Source organism: Caretta caretta, chromosome 17, assembly GCF_965140235.1.
Source record: "Caretta caretta isolate rCarCar2 chromosome 17, rCarCar1.hap1, whole genome shotgun sequence".
NCBI classification, from domain to species: Eukaryota; Metazoa; Chordata; order Testudines; family Cheloniidae; genus Caretta; species Caretta caretta.
The window spans coordinates 7,436,511-7,451,842 of NC_134222.1; the positions used below are offsets into that span (position 1 = coordinate 7,436,511).

A 15,332-nucleotide genomic window follows, 5' to 3' on the forward strand; every position below is an offset into this window, starting at 1 on the left:
GCGCTGCCTTCAGAGCTGGGCGCCCGGCCAACAGCTGCTGCTCTCCAGCCTCCCAGCTCTGAAGGCAGCACAGAAGTAACCTTGCAACCCCACTTCAACCTCTCGTTTGGGTCAGGACCCCCAGTTTGAGAAACACTGGTCTCCCCTGCGAAATCTATACAGTATAGGGTAGCAGCACACAAAAGACCAGATTTCACAGGGGGAGAGCAGATTTCACGGACCTTGAGGCGTTTTTCATGGCCACGAATTTGGTAGGGCCCTAGTTATGGGTTGAATTAAAACTTGCTGAAAATGGTGGGTGTAGTATCCACCCTTCGTTATAAATAAATGTAAGAAACAATTAAGCCCCTCTATGGAACCACATAGCTAAAATAATAGCAGGGTCCACCCAGAACAGGTGGTCAAACTAGATGATCCAATAGTCTCTTTTGGCCTTAAGGTCTATGACCATGACAAACCGGAGGCACATGTCACCACTCAAACCAAAGGTACATGTGGGTTGCAGGGGTTTTGTTGGCTGTTGTTTGGTGGAGGGGTGTGTGTCTGTCTCTATTGGAGAAGCATGAGAAGAAACAGCTGGGAGAGAAGCAGCAGAATGCAAAGGACATAGCCAGAACAAGCACGGGGCATGTGGCCCTGAGAAAAGCCTAGAAGGAGAGAGAGCTTTTGGGATAGGTGCTGGCTGGAAAGTGGTTTGGAACTGTGTGCAAGAAAACTGTCTCCTGCTGTTTGATTCCTGTTATGTTTAAGGAAACAGGACTTGATACCTTTTTTATGAATAGACAGGATTCAGGGGAGGAGGGAGGGATAGCTCAGTGGTTGAGCATTGACCTGCTAAACCCAGGGTTGTGAGTTCAATCCTTGAGGGGGCCATTTGAGATCTGGGGCAAAAATTGGGAATTGGTCCTGCTTTGAGCAGGGGGTTGGACTAGATACCTCCTGAGGTCTCTTCCACCCCTGATATTCTATGATTGCATCAAAGAGACTTGACTCCAGCATCAATTTCTCTTCCTAACCTTAACAACCCCCTGGACCCTGAATTTTGGCTAGCCTGTGATGTAAAATAGGGGAAGCAATGCCATGTTGGAAAGCTGAAAAAGTTCACGTTTGGGACAGAAAGAAGGAAACATTTTGGTGGCAGATGTATTAAGAAAATAAAGGTATCTCTTTGAGCCTGATTTGTGGTTTAGAATGTTAGGCTAAACCCTGGGTGGGATGGATTAGTGAGCAGAGTGCTCGTGAGGTGGTCAAAGGTGCATGTTCAAATGCAGTTTTTCATGTGGCTGTGTAATTTATCACACTTCTACCCTGTGACCTGAAGAAGAGCTCCGTGAAACTTGAAATTTGTCCCTTCCACCAACAGAAGTTGTTCCAATAAAAGAGATTACTTCACCTCCCTGTCTCTGTCATATGGCATATGTTAAAAGCTCCATGTAAAGAATACACACAAGAAGCAATTTATAGTACACAATTTGTATTGGTCCTACAAAAATCAGAAACCTGTGACATATATTCTTGAACATCCTCTACTGGCACTTTATTAAACTCTTTGCATGTATATGGCCATCTCTCACTTATAGAGCACTACAAGGACTCCTTGTTGTTTTTACTGATACAGACTAACACGGCTACCCCTCTGAATCCTATATCAGAGTATCCCTCTCTCTTTGTGTGAATTATAATATAATTTAACCATAGGTTTTATTTTTTTTTAGCATTTTTGGTTAAGGGCATGATTTAAACTGAAAATTGAAGGAAATTCTGAGGTTACATACCTTAAACCACTCTATGCCTAGGGACTGCAGAAAGCAGAATAGTGACACCACCTTACAAATCAGACTTTGTTACCCTATAATATCTTCAGACAACTCTGTAAGACATAATTATTTAGAATTTTTATTTATTATGGACAGGACCCCATTGTGCTAGGCTCTGTACAAACACAGAACAAAAAGATGGTCCTGGTCCGAAAGAGTTTATAATCTAAGTAACTCTCAACTGTTAACTCTTCTAATTTGCTTATGTTCTGGATTTCAATGGGGAAGCCTTTACACTGCCAGAGTGGTAAAAGGAGCTTAAGTTAAATGAGAATCAAGCATATGCATGTATAATCACACAGGCCTCTACATCTTGATACATAACATATTTTAAAGAGGAAAATGCCCTTGATATCTTGCAGAACAGGAGAATACAATTATTGAAAAAGAAATTGATGCACAAATACTTCTTGTACTGTGGAGAGAAGGAACTAGATATCTCTCTGTTTTGACCTCAGGCAGTGTCTTCTCCATCCCATATCCCTGCTATCTGAATGCAAAGTCTTGCATAAAGCAATGAAAATATGCTGATTTGGAATTACATACTACAAGAACTTTACAGCTGCGTCAAATTATCTTGGCATATATATTTTTTGGGGTATATATGAAAATAATGTCTTTTATCATTTAATGCAATCATATGTTTTCTGAGGGAATTGAATTAGATAAATATGTACACAAAGAATTACTATATCAAGATACAGAGGTGTGTCTAAAGAGATTTTCAGACCTACTCACTCTTTTCCAATAGTCTGTGTCTGTTCCTTTAAGTTTTGTGTGAAGAATGTTGTCTCCAATGTCAAAATGTCTATCTGAAGAAAGGTATTTAGTAAGCAGGTGAAAACATGCTAGGTTGTTTTTTTTATAAAGCTGAAGTGTCAGTGTGTAAGGATTGCTGAGGTTTACAATCAATATGGGTGTTATCAAATAATACAATCGTGGGATGGGGGAACATTTTTCAACATTTCACATTTGACTGTATTTACATAGGAAATAACTGTGTGTGTGCGCCAAAAGATATTATCCTGAGGACTTAAAGAGCTTGCAGACTAGGTCAGAATCAAAGGCAGACATTCGGATTAATTGTCAAAATGTAACATAAAACTCCCTGATTCAGGTGTGTGTGAGGGAATTTGAAAAAGCCCATATATTTTTAAGGCATATTGAAATTTATCAATGTCACTTTTCAAATCACAAGAACTCTTCCTTTTTTTCCCGTTTGACTGTAAAGGAAGTGGATTTTGACGATACTTAACTGACCCATGTGTCACTCAGGTAACTCAGGAGGTGCTGATGCAGATGGTAGGAGAATATTATAACAGCATCTCCTTCCAGTGAGAGTTTTGAACTCATACTACTGTGTGTGTGAGTGTGTGTTACTGCCCTATAACAGATGAAATGTCAGATGTGCTTAAGACTGTGTGAGAGAAAAAGAGAGATACTAAACCGATAGACTCTTGAAGCATTCCTAATATGGATAATGTCGTCCCCTATAGACTGCAGCCCACAAATGGTATGAACTGTATGTATGTATGAATATAGTATCCTACTACAGATAATACAGATACACATTTTAACAACATTGCTGGTGATTAATGTTTGGAACATCTTACCAAGGGATGTGGTGGATTCTCCATTACTTGAATTCTTTCTAGATATGTGCTACTTCAATCACATGTTATTGGGCTTCGTGCAGGAATCACTGGGTGAAATTTTATGGCCTGTGAAAGAAGTTAGACGAGATGATCACAATGGTCCTTTAAAATCTATACATTTTCTTTTCAGCTCAAAAGATGGGGGCCTGTGTTTTTGGAACCTGACAACCCTGACGTTTTGTCCAGCCTTGTCATCTGCTATCCTGTCTATCAAAACAATCAGATTGCTGTTTCCATATGGAGCTCAAACATATGGTACGTTAATGTCATCCTGCACCACAAAGGTCAGAGTAGACACTACATGGTAGGTTCCCCCAGAAATCCCACTGTTATGCAACACACCAGGACAAAAATGCTGTTTTGTCTAGGAGAGGATGCATAAAGCTGGGCCCAGAGCCCATAAATTCCAAGCTTACTTCTTCAGGCCAGTCTCGATGATCATAAAATGGTCCCTTCTGAGCTTAAAATTTGTGACTCTAGGAATAATGTAGTGGTTGCAAGTGAAGGAGAAAGAGAAAGAGTTATCAACATCCAAACACCCTCCACCCTCTCAGAGCCACAATAATGGAGCAATCCTCCTCCTGTTTCTTGCAGTCCCAGATGACAGTATGTAAGGATGTTTTTTTTAAACTCCATCGCTCCAGAGTGCCTGGGTATTTTGGATTGCCTTGGGAATGTATGCATACATTCTAGGTTGCCTTAGGAGAATGTGTGCATGCACGCAGGATTGCTTTGGGGAGTGTGTTGTGTGTGTATAGAGGGTGGGGGATTTTCGATCACCTTGGGAGGAACTGGAAGTTCTGGGTTACCTTGGAGGTCTTTTGATCTCCTTGGAGCATCCAGTATGTTCAGGGGTAGGGGCATTACAGAGCACTTGCCTTTAGAGCCCTCATATACCTGAAGGTATTTCTCCCCCCATTCAGAGGGACTCAGGGCCCAGTTCAGAGCAGTGTAATTTGCACATCAATAAACAACCATAAATTGGTGCAAGAGGGTGTAAGCAGTTACAGTTTATGTGATGAAGGGGCACACAGACAGGGCTGTAGCAGGAAAAGTGTCCAACCGGAGGGTAAAAGGAGGTATAGGATAAAGCACATGGTGGGACCTGGGGATACTCTAGCTATGTCTTTTTCCTGCTTTGTGTGATTTCCAGCTGAGCTACCAGGGAGGGTTGTGGAACTGTAGCCATTATTTCTATAATATGCTCTATAAATATCCTAAGATGTGGCCTGATTTTTAGAGATGCTGAATGCTTGCAGCTTCCATTAGCTTCAGTGGGAGCTTTGGATGCAATGCACTCTGGAAAATCTGGCCGATAGTATAGTATTTCGACCTTTGTGAGATCACTCGTGGCAGGGCTAGGACAAGTACCGACAAATAAAACAAAGGTATATTTAGTCTTTGTCACCTTTGCTCATGCTGAGTAGCCCCATAATCTGCAAGTGGCTGGGTTGGTATCAGGTGGCCGGTGTGCAGAGGAAGGTGCTATGCAATGTGAGTGAGGAGTAGGAGCCAACCCCTCGTCCTTTAGTAAGTGATGTAACATTCAGTTTATGAAATATGGGCCTAATCCTGTGGTCCTACCACCAGCAACCTTCCCCTCCCCTTGTCTATGGGGATGGGTTTTAGGGGCCCCCTAAGTTCTTGCATATTAAAAAAAAAATGTACTAGGCCACATTGTGCAAACACTTATGATGGGATGAAACATTGATTGCCCTGGGGAGTCCCACAGAAGGCACATAGCTTAGATCCTCCTGGTATTTAGGCGCTTAATTCCCATTGATTTCAGTGCCTTTGAGGATCTGAGCCATACCACTTACTACCCACCGGTGCTAAATGTTTGCAGAATCAAGCTGATAAATCAGACCTGTCTTCATGCCTTTCCTTTGCTGCCTCAGTCTTTACCACTGCCATCCTGACCTCTCTAGTCTCCTTTCCCATTTCCTTCCTCGGCTGCTGGCCCTGGATGGAGTAGTTATGAATCAAAGGAACCCTTAAAACTACTTTATATTTTTCCAAAGCTGGATTTTTTGGTCTCAAGTAACTCACTGGGAGTCAGCAGGCCCGGTGTTCCTCCCACAGTGCTGTTATCTGAGTCTAGGTCTGTTGATGTTAGTGGAGTTAATTCACGTGGTGTCACTGAGAGCACACTCTGGCCCACAGTGGTGAAATAATTTGATACAAGTGAGTGTGCGGTATTGTGAGGGAGGCTCGGCATGCTGCCCCAGCTGAGGTACATGGGGCAGGCTGGGCCAAAGGGGCATGGGGGAAGACGGGCACACTGCTCCAGGGAAGGTGCATGGGGGAGAATTGGCTGAAGGGACACGGTGGAGGCTGGGCATGCTGCTCCAATGATGGTACCTGGAAGAAGTCAGCTCTGCAATTCCAGCACATTCCTATTTCCTGCTGACTAGATGCTTTTGCATGGGCAAAGGTGGGGGTGGGAGGGAGACTCAGCAGTAAAAAAAGAAAAAAACCCTCTCTCTTCCCAGTGCTCCTTTCTCTTGTATTTATTTATTTATTTATTTACGTTGTGCCTCCTGACAGCGATGATGGAACTGTCATGCTTTAGTGGCCTCAGTCTCATGATCAGGCACCTGTTCTCTACAGTTTAATCTCTTCACTCCTTTTATATAGAGATTCTATATATAACCCCCAGACAAACAAAATGTGAAGAAAAATCAAATCTAATTACATGCCATTGATTTCTTTCCAAATTTGCTTCTAATACACTTTTTGACTCCTTGATGTTTTTTTTCCCCTTCTCCTTTCCTTTCCCCACTTTCATTCATTCAGCTGCAGCCTCCTCTCGTGAAAATGAGTTTCTATATTGCCTTGCATTGGACTTGCAGGACCACGGAGCGTTTAGGGAATATGCAGACCGACAGGTTTTTGCTTTTAATAGGAAATAGGGATTCTCAGTGTGTTGAGGATTTTCATAAGGCAAAGGTAGGACCTTGCAGCTTTCTGAAAATTATTTCTACTTTTTAAACCTGACCTCTGTTTATGGGGTGTGCGGGGAACAGGAGCTGCTGACCATCAGCAGCTGCACTTAGCCCTGTTTATTTAACAGAATAACTTACCGTGTACTTGGTGACATTAGTGTTTTTAGCAATTGAGACCAGCTGTTGGTTATCCTGGGGCTCATGTGTTGCAGTTTTGGGGGGGCTGTGCATGAGGGAAGATGACATCTGAATAAATTCTACTGTGTCAGCCTTTGCAAATTATCAGTCTACTCAGTGTCTATGCTACTATTTTTGCTATCTTGGATCTTGTGTTTGCCCAGCTTGTCTTTGTGCTTAGCTATGTATTTATTTATTTATTTATTTATTTGATCCCCAAGCAATTGAATGTGTTGCTCCAATAAAAGCATTGAAAGCAGCAAGAGATACCTCTGCATTTGATAGCTGGCGAGTTTGCATGCTTGTGAGGCAGCTACTGAGGGTCTGTGAAATTCACTCATCTGATCAGTCTTTCAAACTAGAACTCTCGCTGCTTGTTATATGTTAACGCAAATACATTTCGAGGAGGGGGGATGAATATGGAAGGACAATCGAGTACGTTTTCAATCTCTCAAGTCATTTATCAGGAGTTTCACAACCTGGCTAGCATATGTTTTAAATGTTCAGTAACTGCTGTAATGAAAAGAGAGAGGAGAAGGAGGTAAATATTTGAATAGCTTAAGATACAATATATTTTTCCCTGCCTTTCAGTTGCAATCGATCAAAAATAGTATTTGGGATGTCGATACAGTCTGTGTCAGGGTGTTTATTATTTGATTTTGAACACACCAGGGGATATTGATTTTGGCAGGGGGGTGGGTGGTCTTGTGGCTACAGACCATGACTGGGAGTCAGGCGGGGGTCCGTGTTCTATTCCCAACTCTGCTAGGACTTCCTCTCTGTGCCACTGTTCCCCATACCTGAATTAAATGGGCTAATAATATCGATGTATCTACTGGCATGTGTGTCATAAGGCTTATTTCATTACTGGATGTAGCGTGGTTTGAGATCCTCAAATGGAAGTTGCTATGAAAGGGGAAGGGTATTGTTGTTTGTTTTATTTTGAGTCTACGATGATACTGGCTCTTCTTCAGGTCAGTTGCACCCACTCCTTGTCATATCAATTCTGGGTTCTGGAAGCTCTCACATGGGTGCTATTTCATCTCCTTGCTCAGTCAGCGAACACTGGTTTCCACCCGTGCTTTGCTCTCCAGCTGGGTTTGCTCTTTGTGAGATGGACTCCTCTGCCCTTTGTGGTTGTCTGTGTGGAGAGGATGTATGTATATACCAGGAGAGAGGCTTCACATTGTGATGTTTTGAATTCTGAGGTAATGACTGGGAATTGCTCATGATTAGTCATTCTGGAGATCAAGCTCCCTGCAGATTAAAAAAACCACACTGAACCATGACTGACTTGCAAATGCCTTTTTTCTCTCCATTTCTCATTGAATTTCAGGTCACTAGCCTTATGAGCTTCCACAGTATATAAGTAGACTTGTCTAATAAACTAGATTAGTAAACAGGCATAATATGCAGCTAGGCGAAGGCAATTCAGATGGTTGATGTAGCTAAACTTCCCAAAGCCTGATGTTATGCGTGACAATGAAAACTTCGTCAGATGGATCATGAGGCAGCGCATCCCCTATACCCACCCACCCACCACCCTATATAACGCAAAGGGCACCATTGGTTCTGGTGGTGGCGGCGGCAGGAATATGAGTGGTTTGTGTGATACATAGGTTGCACATTCCTATTTAAAAAGGAACAAAAAAAAAAGTCCGGTTTAAAGAATTTCCCTGCATAGCCATCCACTGCTGCATGTTTTTTAAGGCCTGGATGTTGTATTTAATCAATCCCTTGCTATTGTCTGCCAGCTGATGTGTAAGGAAAGGGAGCACAGGACCCATTTAGAAGAAATAAATTACATTGCTCCTCCTGCACAATGCAAGATCTGTTTATTGTGGGAACTGTAAAGAGTAATGATTGTGCAAGCCCAGAAACACTGTGCTCGTGTGTGCATCAAAGCTCAGTAATCCCCTCCTAACAATCTAATACTCAGGTGCTCAGAGAGTCCCAGTAAGTGGTGGTTGATTATACGTGGGTCCCAGCAGCTGCATTTATTTGTACTGAACAGTGGGACTCATGGGGTACGTCTGAGTGATGATATGGTGGACCTATTAACTTTGTTCAGCAGCTGAACAGTTGGACACAGAAGTTCAGGTCACTGGGCAGCAGCTTTAGCCATAGCTTTCTCTTGAACATCAATATATTGAATATCTTTTAATCTGGATACCTGGGAATTAAGTACTTTCTGGGTATAACACTGAACATGCCTTGTCTTAAAGGCCATCCTGTTATAGCATTACAGGAGTGTTGAATTAGACCTCTTCAGAGTTCTTTACACCATCTAGCAAATTGCTTGGTGTATGAACGGAAGGAGTTAAACTGGAGTTTCACTGGATTTTGTTTAAATATTTCTACAGAAATAACAGGCTGAAATTTTCAAACCGGGATGCCTCATGTTAGATTCCTAAATCCATATCTAGTCATCTAAATATAACTACCTGATATTCAAAAGTGTTGCATCCCATTGAATTCATGGGAGTTAGATGCCCAAGGGCTTTTGCAAATCCCACTAGGTACCTAGTTGCACTTTTAGGTGCCTAAATACCTTTTAAAATCTGCTCCAAAGTCACTTAGGCACCTAAGCTCCAATGGGAGTTAGGATCCTAAGTGGTTTAGGCACTTTTGAAGATGGGACTGTGGCTCCTATGTGGCATGTTTTTGAAAATGTTACTTTTTTTAAGAAAAAGCCCCAAACAAACAAAAAAACCCACCTCATCTGCCAGTTGATCCATCATACAGTGATGTGGGTGAAAAAGAAAAGAGTTAAAAGTAAAAGAGATATGATTATTATTTAGCCAACTTTTTCACAGAAGTGGGTTCATTTTCACATTCAGAACGAACAGCAGGAACCCCCCCCCTCATTTTGGTTGTAGTTTTTTCCACATTATATTAAATATTGAACGTGCTTCTAAACAACAGCTGTTCCTTCTGGTGAGGATGGTTAATTTCGGAGCAGCATTGTAACCACAACCTGAGTGAGACAAGAGTAGGCACTTGTTATGTAGGCAGCAGTCCGTTCCAAAACGGTTTGGTCTGGCAGCACTTGGCGCCTGAACCAAAGCCCACTGAAATCGATGGAAATAGTCTCATTATCTTCAATAGGCTTTGGATTAGCCTTGTGTGGTTGACAGTAGGCAGCTCAACCTGTGTTTAGCTAGTCTGGGAGCTAAAAAGTCAGAGAGAACGCCAGCTGTCCAACATCCTCAATTAAAAACCTTGTATGTTCATTACATGAGGAGGTGTTGGGGTGGAAGTTACAAAAAGGTCTCATCCCATGACTCTGCACCATAGTAATCCATGCAGCCTATAGTATGTCCAAGTATGTATCTAGTCTGTTGCACCCCTGTGATAAATTAGCTATTCACCTAACAAGAGAGGAGGACTTCTGGGTTTAAAGCAAGCTAGTATTTTCTCTCCCAACATGTGAAGGTTGGTTTCCCTGTGTGGTTTTCCTATTTTGCCTCTTGTTGTGCTGCAATACTGTAAATGCTAAAAATAGGATAGGCCTTGTTAAGGAAATAACAGGGGACAAAAAAGCAGCCCCTTAGCAATTTGGAACCAGCCAGTGTCCTTGAATTTTTTCTTACAGCTCTCTATAAAACTAAACAGTTGCCTCACAGACATTTTTAGGGACATTGAATACTGCAGATTTTCCTAATGTATCACAATTATAGAGACCACTGTTCTAAATGATTCAGTGCTGAGCCACTGAGAGAGTTTGCAGACCGTTTCATTGCCCTCATTCCTGGAGTCAGGTGCTCTGTGGCTTACACCTCTGCTCTGCTGTCTAAACACAGAGATGAAGCTGATATGAGACCTTACTTTTTAAGGTTATGTTCATGTGCTACCTTGGTGGTATTTTAGCATTGCATTTAACAACCTTTTAGTGTTTATATCATGAATGGGATTCTTTTCTGTTTAACATGTTTCTCAGAGTGGCAAAGTCTAGTTAAATATGGTGGACCTATTAACTTTGTTCAGCAGCTGAACAGTTGGGCACAGAAGTTCAGGTCACCGGGTAGTAGCTTCAGCCATAGGTGAAAGACTTCCATTAATGGAAAGGCTTCCATTGACTTCAGTGGGAGTTAAATTAGGCCCCATGTGCCTAGAAGACATTGTCCATGCCACAGTTTGGTGCAATTGAGCAGGAGGTGTTCTTTCTACCCATGAGAGACCTAGGAAACTAGACCGGAGCTACTGCATGTCAAGTGCTCTGAGGGGCTTAAGAACAGAATAGAATAATAGGAGATGATATAGGTCAGGACTGAGATACACTGGCAGAGGTATGTGAGGTAAGTTTTTTATAGCACTTGATCATGTTCGACCTTGCTGTAAGTGTCAGCACCTCAACACTTACCATATACTCACGAGTGCTGAAAGAAATTAAGAAGGTGTATTTGTGTATGTATTTGTTTACACAATAGGTCTCTTAGGTCTGTGCTAGGAGAAATATTGAGCTGAGTTCCTGTAGTTCTTTACAATATATGGCTATAAGAGATTGGCCAGATTTATAGTTTAAGAAGAAATATTTAGGCCTAAGACAGTTCAGTTGTGTTAATTATGAAAATCTAAAGATAATCTATATTTAATGTCAAATTTTTGTCAAATTGACTAAAGAATGAGGAGAATATATGCACGTGATGACATTTAAATGAAGAACAAGGTGCAATTAAACTCCTAAATGTACAGTAGACTAATTGGGAGAGAATGAAAAATATAGTTATCATCAGCGACTAATTAGGGACCCGCTTTAGCTTTCTTTGCTTGATTAATCTTGACTAGGTGTTAATAAGTTATGTGGGACTGGCTGTAACTTGTGAATAGACTGTTTGTTTCTTAGGGTAGTATGGCGGGTTTTACATTTGAAATGTGCAAGAATTTATGTTGGGTTTTTATGTTCTCTTAAAATATTTTTTCATATGTAATTTGTCTGGTTTGTTAGGTAGGAAATATTGCGGTGATTGTGATGGGATCTCCGGGGTGCAGCCTGGGACTGTGGCACACATGTGCACCCTTAACTCTCTTCAGCCTGGGCTGTCCCTCACAATGCCTTGCTAGTGACAAGCAGCAAACCCCTCCAGGTGCTGTGATCGCTCAGCACGACCACATGTGGAGCCCCACACCCAGCTAGGTTGCATGAATGCTCCCAGAGCCACTCATGAATCACACAGAGAAAGGCACCAGCCAGATCCCTCCAGCTCCCAGCACTGTACCTCAGGAATATACCGTCTTGCACTGCTCAAGATGGGCAGTGCAAATTTATTAATTGGTTCACCACTTCATCAATGGAAAGTGGATATACACCAGCCTTTGCAAACCTGAGCAGTTTTGCCCCACACGTCATACATACTCACTGGTAAAGATAAACAGTAAAACAAGTTTACTGACTAAAAAAGCTAGATTTTAAGTGATTATAAGTGATAGGCAAAATGGCAGAGTTAGTTACCAAAATAAAATAAAATATAAGCATGCAGTCTAAATTCTCAATCCTATTAGACTGGGAAACATCTAGATTAAGCAGTTTTTCTCACCCCACTGGAAATTGCAGTTCATAGTACACAGATTTCACCCTTGAACCTGGGCCAGTCTCCTCTGTTGGAGTCTTAAGTCTTCTGTGTCCTTGTTGCTTGCAGCATAGGTCGGGGCAGGAGAAAGGCGAAGCATGTGGCCATTGTGTCTGTTTTATACCCTTAGCCCATGTGCTTGGAGAACACAAATCCAGGCATGTCTGGTGGGCATTGCTGAGTCCCCAGGCAAGGTTGAGCAATTCCCCTGTTGTGGCCTCATGCAGGTGAGTCATTGCATTGTAGCTCCCTTGCTGGACAAAGGCTGGTGATGTCTGTTCAGCAGCACCCACCCAGGTGTTGGTTACCTCTCTTGTCATTGTCTCTGTAGAGCTAGTATCTGGGCGCCTCCCAAACCCACAGCATATTTTAGTGAAAACCATACAACACAATTCCATAACTTCATATGCACTAAAGATATACTATTTAGATAGAACAGTGACTTTCAGCCAATCATAACCTTTTCCCTGATACCTCACATGGCATGCTCTGCCTGCAGGAAGCAGTTGTCTAGTCTGTAGACTAGTTCCATTTCCTTGGCCCACTCCTCACGCTCTCTGTAGAGACTTGTCAGTTGTGGTTTTATGGCCTCATCCAAAGCCCACTGAACTCAGTGGAAAGACTCCCATCGACTACAGTGGGCTGTGGATCAGGGCCTAAGTGGTTTGTAAACCTATCCCTTAGGAATGGGACTGGGACCATCAATTCCTTTTGTATAGGTCACCACGCTGCTGTCAGATATAAAAAATTCTCAGCTGTTACCTACTTGGGCTGGATTTGTACCAATCACCTAGAGGCAATCTCTTCTATTTCTCTCCTACGCTCTTTTTGTCCTTTGATTATCTTCTCCTTATTGCTGATTGTAACTAAATTGAGGGTTCATTGATTAAAGTTTAAAAGCAGGTTCGGTATTTTATATTCTGTTTAGACACCTTCAAGACATATTTATAAGAATGGGGGGGAGTAGAATAAAGGAAATACTTGAAGTGCCTGAGATATCTGAATGATTTGTTTTGTTCATAATGTTTTTTTCTTATTTCCGGCAGAATGTTTCAGTGACACACAGGATGTTAATGTCCCCGCATCGGACATGCTGCTTGTGTCAACTTTGTTAAGCCATTGAACAATTAAATTAGGTTTGATTCCATGATAAGCCAATTCTTAGTGCGTGGTGGGAGAAAAATTATATTAGCTTTTGCTTCGTTCAAGGTGAGAGAACATACCAAAACCTATCCAACTTGTAACACTAGATCAACTCTGTTGACATATCCATTGTCTCTGAGATTTACACTCTTATCTTTTACATTGAAAGGTAAGAATAATAGTAAAATCTTAATGCTGTGTTCTATGTATAATACTGTACATAAACGAATGACATGACATGGGAGACAGATAAATCACCATTGTATTCAGACAATAATCTGCAGGAGACAGAATAACACATGAGTTCTGCGTGCATGAATATGTGCGTGGGAAAACATGGTTTTACAGTCCAAGTTGTTTTTGGTTTTTACTAGTATATTTATGAGGCTTTGATTTTATATATATAATCCTAAACATGCTGATCTCTGTTTATAAAGGAGACTCTGTATCTTAAGGAGCTGAAGGTATTTACAGCTAATAAACTGCAACGAGTCATTCAAGTCCCATTGACAGCAGTGTTCCAGCATGACTGTTGCTAGCAGGGTTGTAATAAAACTTCAGTGTCCAGTGTGGTCAGGGAGTATTTTCCCACCCAACAACTGTGCAAGCTAAAACCATGCTATTAGACTTCCGCTCCAGGAAGTCGATAGCAGGATATCTTATCATCCTTGTAACATGGTTTGTAACCACGTTAGGTGGGGATGCGAACTGTGTGGCAAACGTGTGAGGCTTTAACTGTGCTAGAAAACAATTAAAAGTCCTTGTGTCTCCAGGTGAAACTCTTTAAATATCATTCCTACAATACTGAAAACTTTAGTGAGGAAAAAGAGTAGAATTCACCTGCAGTGGTTGATTGAACTCTCTGTAGCATGGGGTAAAAGTGACAGGCTGTCTGTTAAGGTGCTCACTGAAATGGGGTGCTCATGGAGGAGGAAGGCGTATATGAAAGGGAAACAGCAAAGTCTCTTGAAAAGTCACCTTTCCTAAATATGGTGTTGCCTTCTGCTTTGTGAGTAGCTGGTGCAAAATATAGCCTGATTTCCCCTAGTGGCGGTGTCTTCCCCAACACCCTCCATAAAATACTGGCCATGGGGAAAAATAGGTTTCAGAATAGCAGCCGTGTAGGAGCTGTTCTTGGAACACATTTTCAGTATAGGGCGGAGGAGGATTCTTGTGCTTTCGAGAATGCTTTTTGGTTTGTCACCCAAAAGAAGATGATTCCAGACTTGCTCAAACTGCAGGGTCTCCACCTGAATCTAGATTTTGAGCAGCCCAGAGTTTGTGTGTGTTAAGATCTTGGTAGCACTTTTTATCTGAAGGATTTAGTGATTTTTATGAAAAACAGGAGACCACTCATTTATAAATGGAAAGCCACAGAGTACAAGTATATAAATTCAGAAGGAATCATCCTGTTCCTCACGCAGTGGAAATGCTATTTCATATGTTTTCTAAAGGGGGGGAGCTGAATTTCATTTCCTATTCCTTACCTTTCCCAGACAAGCCATTACCCTCATATTCTACTTCTTTCTTGGCTCAGTCTGCTTGCTTTTTTATCCTGTTCAAGAAACTCACCGTTTATTTCCTGTAGGAGTTGGCATTAATGTGGCTTCTTCAGCTCAGATTGGCAGTGGGGGAAGCCAATAGTACCAACAGCTAGTGTTCTAGTTACAGCCAGCAGGAGTCTCTGGAGTCTAGACCACAGACCACCCTCATTGTGAGGGAATCACCTGCATTGCTGTGTGTGGTTTCCACTGGTCTGGAGTCTAAGTCCAAATCTTATCTTTTCACATTCACAAATCCTCCTGTTGACAGGACAGACTGATGCCCAGACTTCACTGTATGTTTGTAGGGCTTCATTCAGTGGTGTGAAGTGTCGCTTTGAAGTTCTAAGGCAGAAGGTACTAGAGAAGTGCCAGACATTGTAACGAATCTGTGACCACTTAGGACCTTCACTATGCTACACCACACAACCACTTCCCCTGCTTCAAAAGTACAATCACCTACCACTTGAGCTTGGGCAGAACC

The 15,332-nt window shown here is 42.0% G+C and overlaps 1 long non-coding RNA gene across 1 annotated transcript in view; it reads left to right on the forward strand.

The window, feature by feature from the left end:
* Window positions 1-3,646: 3,646 nt before the first annotated feature.
* LOC125623947 (uncharacterized) overlaps window positions 3,647-15,332 on the forward strand; it is a 78,790-nt gene continuing 67,104 nt past the window's right edge. Inside the window, exon 1 of the long non-coding RNA XR_007353163.2 lies at window positions 3,647-3,727. This is a non-coding gene — a long non-coding RNA (uncharacterized LOC125623947). The remainder of the gene's footprint in view (window positions 3,728-15,332) is intronic.